The sequence below is a fragment of the Tachysurus fulvidraco genome, chromosome 1 (assembly GCF_022655615.1).
Source record: "Tachysurus fulvidraco isolate hzauxx_2018 chromosome 1, HZAU_PFXX_2.0, whole genome shotgun sequence".
Lineage (NCBI taxonomy): Eukaryota > Metazoa > Chordata > Actinopteri > Siluriformes > Bagridae > Tachysurus > Tachysurus fulvidraco.
Window position 1 is genome coordinate 7,682,705 of NC_062518.1, and position 13,486 is coordinate 7,696,190.

The following is a 13,486-nucleotide window of genomic DNA, read 5'->3' on the forward strand; positions in this document are numbered from 1 at the left end:
AGGCATCACACCGCATCACTGGGCCATGGCTTGGATGTTTTTGTCTTGACATTTTTATGATTCGACATTTTTTTATAAATGTGATTTCACAATTTCTCTCATTTAATATTTGGATGAAATCTTTTTGACCTGAGAAGTATAATGTGTTGCGAATATAAAACACCAAAGTTTTTTGTACCTACATCCTCTGCATGAGGATTGCTCAGAAAGTGTTTGAGAGTTCTTAGCTCACACATAAGACGTTCTGATTGGAAAACTCCGTGTTTAATAACTTACAGTACAGCTCGAGCTGTATTTATACGGGTCTAGGATCGCCCTATGTACTGTAAGTCTTTTTCAGTGTATAACGTGAGATGAGAATGATTTTGTATTTAAACCCACATGTTCATGCTATTTCAAAAAATTTCAAATCAATAGTGATTGTCTTCAATGTAAGAAAAAAAACCTAATGAGGAACTTATAAATAACAACCCTAAGAAGTCATAAAGGCTTTTAGATGATATCAATATTTAGTTAAAGCCATTCTTGTGTTTACTTTCACGCTTTTTTCTTACAATAAGAATCCTAGTGTTGTTTTGAAGCACAAACACGCTGTACTTTTTGTATCATTTTGCAACGAAACATAAATAAGGACAGCTAATAAAAAACATTACATCCTTCAAAATTTCCATGATCACACGCGCTTACATACATATGTGACACACATTTGGCGGTTTGAGTTGATTCAGAATACTCCATGCCTTTTTAAAGGATTTTTTATTTAAGCATGGTTCTGGCTTAGGCAGGGATTTGTGCAGGTTCCCCAGTGTGTAGTGGTGTTAAGGTGCGGTCCCTGACAGATTGCGTGGCAGAGTTAGCGACGTCAGTGGCTAGTGTTACGGCCTGGACACGCCGTCACTTCCAGAAGGTTCACTGTGGGGCTCCGACGGCGCTGAGAATGCTGGGATAGCTTTCCAGGGTTCCAGCAGACCTCTGAGATCAAACGGAGCAGCGGGCTTGTGTGTGTGTGTGTGTGTCTGTGCATGTGTGTGTGTGTGTGAGAATAGAAAAAAACAGGAACGACATTTCAGTGACAGGCTTGTAGATTGACGTCCTGGGTTTTCTTCTGTCGTTCATTTGATGGGATCTCACAATCCGGCTTTCTAAAATCATTCATAATTACTCTTAAGAAGGTAATAGTGTCAAATGAGCACCCAGAGGAACAAAGGATCTTTATAAGATTTGGCTGACAGAGTGTGCGTGTGAGTGTGTGTGTGTGTGAGTGTGTGTGTGTGTTCACTGATGTTCAATCATCTCTTTCAGCAGGATGAATTGCAAACAGTAGACAGAGAGGGGAAATAAAGAAAATAATGTTTGGGAAGGTTTCATTTTCAGCCATCAGAAAATCTCTCACACTATTTAGGTCATCTGTATTATGTGGATGTGAATTTTGGGTTCACACTCATTGTGTTAGACACACACACACACACACACACACACACACACACACACACACACACACACACACACACACACACACACACACACATGCACACTCTTTCTTGTTGGAGAGTAGAGATACTCTTATTGGAAAATCTTTCAATAAATCAATGTGACTTTAAACACATTTCCCGAGCGACACCGCTGACCTGATAAGAACTCCGCTAATCTCTTTTGAGGCTGTCAGAGTGCTTTGAACAAAATCTAGTTCGCATCTATCAGCAAGGTTATTTGTCAATGACTTATAATCCCAGGTAAATTTCACTGGTTTTATATTAGACTCTACTAATGGTTCTCATGTCTGAAGTTTCTCAGGCTTGGGAAAAAAGGAGGAGATTTAAGTTGAACAAAAAAAAAAAAAAAAGAAGAAGAAGAAGAAGAAGAAGAAGAAGAACATTATGGATTTGCTTGTCTGAAATGGTGGGAGCTGTGTGAGGAGATAAAGCAAGATAATACTGGGATATTTTCAAAATTTAAAAGCAGTAAGTAATCTATAAAACAGAAAAGATTTTATATTATTTATATGATATATTATTATTATATACTTATATTGATTTATTATTATTATTATTATTATTATTATTATTATTATTATTATTATTATTATTATTATTATTATTATCCACACACGGCTAGTGTTTTAGAGGACTAATGAAGGCACTATTTTTTATTCCCTGTTCAATTAATTGTTGATAATTAGGCAGTTTTCCACTGGAGTGTAGTGACTCTCTTTGTGCCCCTTGTCTCATCTCTGTGTACAAAAAAAAAAAAAAAAAGAAAGAAAAAAACTGTCACACTGCTCTGGAAAACACTCACGGTTCGTGTCTCTCAACCAAGGGCACAATGTGGGCCAAGACAGAGAGCAATCAGCAACCAGACCAAGCCTTCTGGGTAATTTATGAAGCCTCAATTAGAGGAGCACACAAAGTAATGATTCTCAAAAAAAAAAGAAAAAAAAAAAAGAACAACGTTGGCCATCTCATGTCATATTCCACTCCATCCGTGCTTATTAGGACCGCGTCCCAAATGAACTGCGTCCCAAACACTCATAAACAGCGCTCTAAGATAAATTATTAATGCAACACATTTGAGATAATAACTTCTCATTGACAGCCGGTTGTGGTTGATGCTAGGCTTGAAAAGTTGATGAAACAGCTGATACTTATAAAGCTGTTGCATTTAATGAGCTTCACTTTTTTGGGGAATTTGAAACGAAACGTGTGTTTTGCGTTTGCATGGGGAAAAATTGGTCATATCCGTCATCTCTTCATGGAGGATGGTCATAGTCAGAGAGGTTTGATCTCGCACTGTTTATACTCGTGTCAAACCAAAGGAGTTGTAGCCCTAAGTGCTTATGCCGACGCATAAATAGTTTGACGTTTCATATTCTAACAATGTCTTACCTCTAGCTGCGTAAATACAAAAAAAAAGTAAACAGGTTCCGTGGGTGATGGGATATAAATCTGATCTCTTTTAAGTTTGCACTTTTCATTTCCTTACTTTTTTTTTCCTTTTGAATCCAGATGTTTATTCGGTTTCAAGACATTGCAGGCCTCCTTTGTTGTGCTTTTTCTTCTGCTGTTGTTTGTGCAGACATGTGTTGGTGAGCCCACGAGTGCATAAGCGTGCTAACTGCTTACAAGAGGCACACGTGGACTATTAAATAAAACCCTGCCACATTCTGCACACTTCATATGCTCGCATGTAGGTGTGTGTGTGTGTGTGTGTGTGGAGACACAAAGCTCTCCCTGTATCTAGTGTGCATATTTTCACCACTGAGTAATGGCTGATACAATTCCATATGTATTTGCTCTCCCACTTTGAGCCTGTAAATTATACTGCTCACGAGGGGGTGGTGGGTGGCTTGTGTCACTATGAAAGCTAACTTTAAGTCCTGTATGGGTCTGTACTGTAAGATCTGCAATTAGGACAAGCCCACGGTTCATAAGTACATGGACGAAGAATCGAGTCTAAAGCCGAGCTGATTATTTATTTAATTATTGGCACAATATGCAATCATTATCCTTCATATCAGTGATGCTCAGCTGGAAAATCAATATTTTCCAACACTGTCATGCTCTTTGGCAGACCTCTCGCCATATAAAGCTGAGACACCATATAAAATCCATATATTAGAGATAATATATCCATGTCAGTCTTTAGGTCTACTTTAAGAAGAGTATCATTTCCCCCCTGTGAGAAGATGTATGGTAAACCTATCTGTGTGCCTGGAAAGATCCATACAGATGTTTGAGTTAGAGACAGAAAAATTCCACTCAATTAAAACCGACCCCCTAAATCAGTTGCTCTGAACTTATCCAGAGATCAGGAATCTGCTTTCGCCATTCCAGCAATCAGCCCTGGCCACCCATCTCCTCCAGAAGCTCAGGAGATCTGCAAATCTTCTGGTTCTAACCTTAAATCATTCCCTCTTTAAGTTCTCCTGTAGCATTGTTTCAAGCGCGCACCCTTTGGCTTCTCTCTAGAAACATCTGCGAGCCGGGTATGCAGGGGGGAGCCTGTTTTTTTGGCTTCCTCTCCTGGCACATATGTGCAAAAAAAAAAATAAAAAATCTAAACGTAAATAAGGAATGGGGGGGTGTTCATAAATAGTGGTGTCTTAATTGAGACCCAGTAAGAGTAAGTAGCAGATGTTGAAGCAGGAAATGTTGAATCATCAGAGAGCAGCAGGGGAATGGGCAAAATTACATTTAAAGAAACTCAGCCAAGTACTTGAGATTTTCCATCACGGCAGCCTGCGCTGACATCAACAGACGTTTGGTATGGCTTTGAGTGTGACAACTTGAAATGAAGGTTTTACAGGTAAGCACCAAGAGGCATACAAAAAAGTGTTCTATAGATGCTTTAAGAGCCACTAGAGAAACTGCAGTCTTATGTCATTCACTCCCTCTCAAACCTGTCCAAATTAAAAATAGTAATAAAAAAAAGTGACAAACCTTTTTATTTCGCTTCATAGATTGTCAGCGTGTCAAAGCAAAAGTCTACGAAGGCCATCCTACATTTATTATTTATTTCTGACATTTTAACAACTCTTGCTATAGACGTCTTTTTTTTTTCTTCTTCTGCTGCTCCTGGAGAATGTGATCTTAGGGGACTTGTGTTCTGGCTGCTCTCCTGTGCAGGGCCGCTCTGCTCCGCTCTCATGATTCCTACCTCCTGGAAATGAAGAGCACGGATATCAGGTTGCCTGTGATAGCTGCTGTGTTCGTGCTAGTAGGGGACCTGAGAGGAGGTGGCACTGACAGGTCCCACCGTGCAGGATAAAAGGCACACCTCCGATCTCTGTCTCTCTGTCTGTCTCGCTGTGTATCAGTGCCGTGAGTGACGGTGTCACTCTAAGGGGAGCTCGCTGACTCCAGAGCAGGTGGATGTCGTGCAGAATTAGTGCGTGAGAGCATGGAGTGTGATGCTCCTGCAAATGTTATCAGCACTGACTCATGGGATTTTGAGTCTCCTAGATTAGAGCTCCCAATTAACACAATGTATACTAGAGAGAGAAAGAGTGAGAGAGAGAGAGAGAGAGAGAGAGAGAGAGAGAGAGGCCTACTGTACTGAACATGCACTTTGTTACTATAGGAACATGTCTGTGGAACATGACATTTTATTAATTTATGATATTTTTTACCGCTTGCTTTTCTCTATGTTCATGTTCATGCTCACAGCAGATGTAACAGGTTGTTTTTATTTATGTTTTCCTCCAAACACAGAACATGCTTTTTTTTTCTTTTCTCAAAACTATGACACATTGTTAACCTCACAGCCATCTGTGTGTGTGTATGTGTGTGTGTGTGTGTGTGTGTGTGTGTGTGTGTGTGTGTGTGTGTTTGGCCTATTTAAGCAGCCTAGCTCACATCAAATTAAGTCCTGCAAAATAGCATGATTCATACGAGTCCTGATGAAAAAAAAAGTGACCTCATCCTTTCCTGTTCAAAGTTTCTTTAAAAAAAATAAATAAATAAGAAAAGAGGGAGGTGATATGCAGACACGAGAAGAATCTTTAGCGCCGTATGGACCGAACAGCACCAGGGTGAAATTTAAAACGGCGGCGTTTAAGAAAAACAGACAATAGCAACTTTTACAAGCAACCCTGCTCTGACCTTGTTAGCAGTGGGGCACTCTGATAATCTGCGCTTAATGATTTTTCTCCTCCCTCACTCACTCATTCACACACTCCTTTTTTTTTTCTTTTACATTAGACCACAGTGTGTCACAGTCATTTAAGACGTGGCCTCTCTCCTCCCCCTCCACACATTCCAACGCCATTATGTTACATTGTCGCTGAATAAAGCCTGGTATTATGTTCCCTCGGTAAAGGGCACAAGTGGACTGAGTTTTTATCTGCTGAACGAATCAATCAGGATTATGTCAGTTGAAAAGAATCACAGACAGCAGTCGCCAGCAGACCAAGAGGCCTGTGTGTGAGAGTGAGTGAAAGAAAAGGAAAGAGAAGCCCTGCGTTTATGCGTGCGATATGTATTTGTTGTCCAGGACTGTGATGTGTTGACGGAAATGTACAGAGCTAGAAAGATCAGTTTTATTTTACGCCGATCTCTCTCGCTGAGGGGGTTCTGAGGATGGTAATTATCATTTCAGTAGAAATTATTAGGAGATAATATGGAGATCGAGTACCATTTCCTTCCATTAATGTCGGGGGTTTAGAGACTCTGTCATGCACTGGTCATCACCGGGCCTGTGGGAAATGCAGAGTGAAGAGAGCAGGGTGGAGCTTGGGATCCATGGAGGCTTATCCCATGTCAGACAAGAGAAAGACAAAAAGAGAGACAGAGAGAAAGAAAGAAATGTTGTGACTTTTCTAGACACTTCATCCAATGTCCTTAGAAATAATAGAAATTGAAAAAATCGATCGTTCATGAGTGAATCTGACTCCATGCCTGTATTAAACCCATCCGGTAAGCGCCGTATGATCAAGCTTATCTATAAGATGCAATTTTCCCGTGAAATCGTCCATCACTCGTCTTTTAGCTTCACGTGTTAGGGTTAAGTTCATGCCGCCTTAGGTCAACTCAACCCCATGCGAAGCTTCTCAGCATCATTAAAGTTACGGCAAGATCCACAGAGCTTACAAATCTTCTCATTATCCATTATCCTACCATAATCTATCATTTCAGCATTGTTTATAACACAGATATTTGTGTTATAATATCATTTCTGAGATGAGCTCCCCTCTGCTCCTCTAACTGTAAAGAGCAAAAAAAACCCTCCAAATGCTGCAATGCCATTTGTATTGTATTTATGTGTGGCAAAAAAAGGTAATAGATCAAGCACATTCCATTATTCCCTTATAAGATCATTAGCAAATATAATTAGATATGAAAGAAAGTAATTTGGGCGAGAGAGGGGAGAAAGCGCTATCAGGCACAGAAGACAGATAGCAGCGTCAGTGTTTGGGCTTAAATTGCTCTGTGGAGGTATTATCAGGATGACGATCTCTGCCCCAGAAATGGAGACAGAGGAAAAGTCAGACGCATCCGGACTCTTTTTTTTTTCTCCTCCATTTCGTTTTTTTCTCTGTAGGCCATGTCAACCTGCCAGCCACAGCTCCAACACACACAGTTTCACCCAAGTTTCACTCAAGTGTGGTTTAGTGACAGGAACTGGAGGTGTTTGGGATCTAGGTGCGATCTATGTGTTATCCACCAAGATCTTTGGACGTGATTTAAGTGTTGGATTGCCAACTGGAACGGCGAATAAAATAAATTGTTTCACATTACAATTCCATTATGTTGAAAGTCCTTATTCTTTATACTTTTTTGTAAGTTTTACATTTTTACATTTTCCCCATACATCCTCATGTTTTATTATGTTGTATTGTGCGCTAAAGCTTGTCATCTGCGTTGGCTTACGGTTGCTCCAGGTTCAGGAGAATAACAAACGTGCTATTTGTTTTACCTGTGCGCATTTCCTTTACAAAAACGATGCACAAATCCCTCAGTTAAAGCAGCGAGCAGAAACCCTTTTTTTAAGTGCCACATGTACGGGTTTTGTCTGTTCCTTTTGTGTTGTTCGGAACTGCAGCGTGCTTATCTGAGGGCAATCTCAACCCACACAACCGCCGAGGCACAACAGTGCTGTTTCCCTCCAGAAACACTGGATTTCTTTGACGCTGTGAGGGAGGGGTGGCGGTGGCGCAGGCTGATCCTTCTACTCTTTGTGAATCACTGCAAATGGTATTCATAAACATCCTGTGTTCATTAAAACCTTCTAAAAATATGATTTGGGTGAACTTCCTAGTGCTCAGCTTGCTCTTCTCTCTCTCTGTGTGTGTGTGTGTGTGTGTGTGTGTGTGTGTGTGTGTGTGTGTGTGTGTGTGTGTGTGTGTGTGTGTGTGTGTGTGTGTGTGTGTACTCGTATTTACATATTTATAAATAATGGTCTGTACAATGAGGTGTACCTTTGCCAAAAACAACACTTTTCCAACAGTGCCGGATGCCTGTGAGAGAACAAAGACGCCCTTCGTTACCGTATGTGTGGTGTGTGTTCAATATGGCCCGTGTGTGTTTAGTAGGAGACTTAAAACCACATTTGGATGGGACAGGAATCTTTCAAACGAAGACTAATCAAATATGTATTCAAATAAATACGTGTCAAAGTATTTGGTCCTACAAATAAAAGCGATGATACACAGCCATTAATAATACACGCTTGTGTAAAAGAAGTCATTATGTTATTGGGAGTCTTGTAACTATATTACTAGAGAAATGTGTTTAGTAGCCTGACTGCTTGGTGTATCTTGTAACTGTGTCTCATCAAAGAGCTACATCACTGTCAGAAATAACGGTATTAAACAGGTACATTTTGGTATATTTTGGTTCCCCTGGAGCATGTTTCCTCAAAGATACAGCAGTCATTCTGTAGATCCTTATTATTTACCTAAATAATGTTCTTCCTCTATTCTATTTCTCAAAGTAAAATTACAATTTGAAATGGAACACATAACCATTCTCAGTTATGAGAGTGTATTAGAGTGCATTTTACACGTTAGTTTAATGGTGTACAATATATTTCTGTTTCAAATGATGATGATGATGATGATGATGGTTATTATTATTATTATTATTATTATTATTATTATTATTATTATTGTTATTATTTAACATTGTTGTTTATATGTTAATATTGATGATATATTAAAATAATTGTTAAAATAATTATATTTAAAAAAATATCAACAACACCTTTAAGAATTAATTTTCTTTTTTCTTTTTTAATCTGTCCCGTTTGGATGTAACTGAATTGTGTATTTAAAATGAGCTGTTGAGATTCCTTTAAATTATTAGATGTTTAACATGGCTTTAAATCATATGGCTGTGCAGTCTTATACTTAGATAGATATGTACCAAATATAATATAATATAATATAATATAATATAATATAATATAATATAATATAATATAATATATCCCAATATAAATTTTAGAATTTAAACATGCTGACCTGAAATCCTTCTCAGGTGTATGCTAAAAATTAATATAACCAATTACAATACCTACATGAAAATGTAAAAATGTTTATATAAAATCACACAAACTCTACTTTAATTTCAAATAATTTATAGCCAATGGTTCATTAAAAAACAGCTTAAAAACAAAACAACTCAAAACAAAATATGCTCACAATGACCCCAGTCCCGCTTTTCACTGTAATGTTTGTTGATCACTTGTGAATCATTAAAAACGACAATTTTACAACAGAAAAGTTGCACATATAAAAACAATGTAGGGGTAATTATTTAATACCAAGGACAGACCAGCATAAAAAGCAAGGTAAAGTATGACCTTGAGGCAATTATGTCTTAGATGAGTGTGTGGGTGTGCGTATAGGTTTTTTTTTCTTCGTTGTAGTTGTGTGGTGCAGTGATAAGAAGAGGCAGTTGTGAAATGTCAGGTCTCAGAGCCGCGACAGCAGGGACGGCTCCCTGAGCGGCCTGGCCCTTGTTAACAGAGCTCGCTCCCAGCCTTGTGCTCGGCTATTGTTCCATCCGCCTCTTCATTTAGCCATTCTGTTAAGCATGACACATGTATTAACATAAGATGGATCCTGGAGCTATGAGTCCTCTTACCATATGTCTTGTATTACTTTCCAGGGCCCCCGATCTGCCTCATGCGCACCCGAGATGTGTTAACCTAGCAAAACAGAAGAGGGTGCTAGACTGCACACACGCATACTGAAAGAACAGGAAAGAGATCTAATCTTACAGTCTGACGATAGATCAGAAATAATCTGGCGTAAAAAAAAAAATAAATAAATAAATAAATAAAAAAGATTTTATCCTCACATTCATGAATCTGAGCAAAGGTTTTGGTAGGCTGCTGTAAAAGTGCACACAAAATGATGATTAACCAGCTGTCACATGATATTAACTAACACACAAGCACTTTACCAGACTGAAAAGTTGTGTGTAACTATAAAGTTGATGTGTGAGTCTCCAGGCCACAGTGGCAGTTGTTTGGGGAGAAGGAACGGCGTCCTTAAATAATACCATTCCAGGTGGCTTAGTTAATGAAGAGTGAAAATCAAATATGGGGCCCTAATCTGTAACTCATTACTGGAACTTTCTTTAAAGGGAAGTCACAGAGAGCAGGTGCCCTTGGGAGAGCAGGCATTAAAGAAAAGAAAAAAAAAAACCTGGAAAATTTGATTTATCATCACTGCGTTTATGACTATCTTAATTTCCTCTCAGACCTAAAAGCGTGCGTTGAGACAGCTGTGAAAACAGGACCTCAGTATTTTCTTTAAAGCAGTGCCAAATCAATTCATGTTCTTAAAATCACAACCACGTCATCTCCACTGTGGAAATACGTACAAGCTGGAGGAAGATGACATTGGAGATCATGATCCTGTTATGATGAACTTGAGGTTACTAGTGTGGGTCAGTCTCATACCGCCATCTTGTGGACAAAATGCCGCATTGACGTTAGATACGATTAGATTGTATACTGTATAAGGAGCAGAAGTGGTATCAGAAAAATAGATTCTCTGTACACTTTACAACTAAAAATAAGCTTCAGAATATTTTTGAGTGTCCAAAACTTGATTTTAGGAAGATCAGTTCCGAGCATGTTTTGGAGTTTTTATTAATTATAAATATTAATTCTAAGCCATTTTGTTCTCTCATTTATTATTATTAAATTATATTATATTATATTTCTAAGTCTAGAAAATCTAGAAAACGTTTGGGTGCATTGATTTTTTTCCTCAGCAGAATTCTTTTGGAAATTAAACACGCTTCATTTTATAATAAATAATAATAATAATAATAATAATAATAATAATAATAATAATAATAATAATAATAATTATTATTATTATTATTATTATTATTATTATTATTATTATTATTATTAATTTTTTTAAAATCTGTTTCTGATTCATGCTACTTTTTCTAAGAACACTTTTTCTAAAACCACGGATTTCAACATAATCAAATGAGGACATAACATATTTTTTTGTACATTTTTAAAATCTACCTTATTGTTATAATTTGTATTAATAGGTTAATCAGACTTTGTTGAGCCAATTCTGATCTATTTGACCTACAGACCCAAAATGCATTGTTTACTTTACTTTTATTAATTAATCAATGTCCAGCACAAACAGAGTGGAACAGTTTAGTTTAGAATAATAAAGTTAACTCTAAATATACTATAAATATATAGTTAAAACATATAGTTAAAATAAATGTACATTTTGTAGTAGGAACCAGTGTAAAAATGAATAGTCACTGTTACATGTGCGTTATTATCAAATGTACTTAGCTTATACGCTTTATACGTTTGGACTCAGTTGACACCCACACACAATATATATATATATATATATATATATATATATATATATATATATATATATATATATATATATATATATATATATATATATATATATAAAGCTCATACAAATAGGAACATACCGGTTTATGTGACAGGTTTGACAACCATCATGGCTGTGACAAACACCTCCACAACGTTAATATAAACCTGAGGAAAGCAGAGGAAATATAGTGATACTGTTCTTCTCTCCTCTATTTTTGAAAACACTTACATATTATTACATTTTTAGCAGACACAGAGTAAAATAAGCAGGTAGAGGAAACCCAATTTTGGAAAAATGTGTTGTTTTAGCGCCCCCTTGTGGACAGTGCTGTTAGTGCTGTGGATTTTTAACAGAAATATTTTATCTATCTATCTATCTATCTATCTATCTATCTATCTATCTATCTATCTATCTATCTATCTATCTATCTATCTATCTATCTATCTATCTATCTGTCTGTCTGTCTGTCTATCTATCTATCTATCTATCTATCTATCTATCTATCTATCTATCTATCTATCTATTAAAAAGTTTAAAGTAATTGAAATCAAGAATAATAAATAGGACAAAAAAAACAAAAACAAAAAAACAAATCAAGATCCATGAATACATTACTTGCCATGGTTAAAGAGGAAGAAATTGAGTATCTGGCACAGAGCCCTGAACTCATTCCCACTGAACACCTATAGGAAGAACATAAAAGCTGAATGCACCCAAGACTGCATCTTATCCTCAATAAGATCCTCAATGCCACATTCAAACATGTTGCAGAAAGTCTTCCTAGTATTGCAAGGCTGTTATAACAGCAAAGGACCCTGTTCATCACAACTCTTTTATTAAACACACACCTGCTGGTCAGGTGTCCATATATATTTGGCCACATAGTATAGCTGTACTGTATAGCCAATGGTTTGTAGACGCCTGACACGTATCCATAGCCAGATTTATCCACGTCTTTGCTGCAAACAGAGACGATTTAAATGTGATGTTAGGTGAGGAGACCTGAAGGGACATTACAGTTCATCCCAAAGGTGTTCAGTGGGGTTCAGATGCTCAGTGCTGGCTGCTCAAGACTTTTGACTTTGTCCTCATGGAGCTCACCATGTGCACATGAGCATCCTCAAATTGGAACATTTTAAGACCTCTTAGGCCCAGTCAAGTGTAACTATAAAACTACAGCATACATTCTGTACAATTACATGCTTAGAATTTTTTTTTTTATTTTTTTTTTTTTTGGGGGGGGGGGGGGGGGGAATGGAGAATAACCCAACATATGGGGGGTTAACTTTTTTATTATTATTATTATTATTATTCTTAGCATTTGAACATTTCTGTAAATTCTGATCAGTAAGCTCAGGCAGAAAAGGGTCTGACTCTTCAATATGTAAAAGTACATATTGTTTAAGACAAAGTCTGATAAGTTGCTGGTGAATGAGTAGGTGTGTCGCCGTTATTGCTGTAATGGGCGGCTCTAAATGGCGCGCGCGCTCTCGGTTATTAAAGCCTCGCGCCGACTCCTTACCGGTTTCAATTCCCATTAACGTCGCCGCTTATTGCGCGAGCGCCCGCGAAACAGACGCATGTTTTAATTCCGTTTTGTCATTTTCGCGGAGGCATCTTAGAAGAACACGACACGCCGGCGCACTTTTATTGGCAAATCATTTTCTCCAGGCTTGTACAGAGAATGAAATCGCATATTATTCATATTATTTACTTGGCACTGACTGCAGCAGCAAATAATTAGAAAAACGGTGTGCATTTTTACAGGGATTCAGAATTCAGCAATAACTGCATGCCTGAAAGTTATTATCCTGCACATGCACAGAAAAAAAAAAAAAAAAAATCTAAACAAGAGCCCGAAAAATGGAGTAGGGAAAAAAAAAAAGATTCAAATATCCGAATTTGTCATTTAAATCAGTGATCATTAATTATACACATCCTCGGATCTGAATAATACTTATATGCTCATTTATTTTATTTTTTATTATTATTATTGATAATATTTATCATATTTTGCATAAAAAGCTTATTCTGACCTGTATTAATACAGTAGGAGCAGTAACATAAATAATAGTTCATCACGAGAGTCATGATGCCAGATTTGTGTTTATGATGTTATGCTATAATCATAACCAGCATTTCTCCATCAAG

At 37.4% G+C, this 13,486-nt stretch overlaps 1 protein-coding gene across 6 annotated transcripts in view; it reads left to right on the forward strand.

The window, feature by feature from the left end:
• znf536 (zinc finger protein 536) overlaps positions 1 to 13,486 on the forward strand; it is a 181,342-nt gene that overhangs the window by 146,954 nt on the left and 20,902 nt on the right. The gene's annotated exons all lie outside the window — the stretch shown is intronic.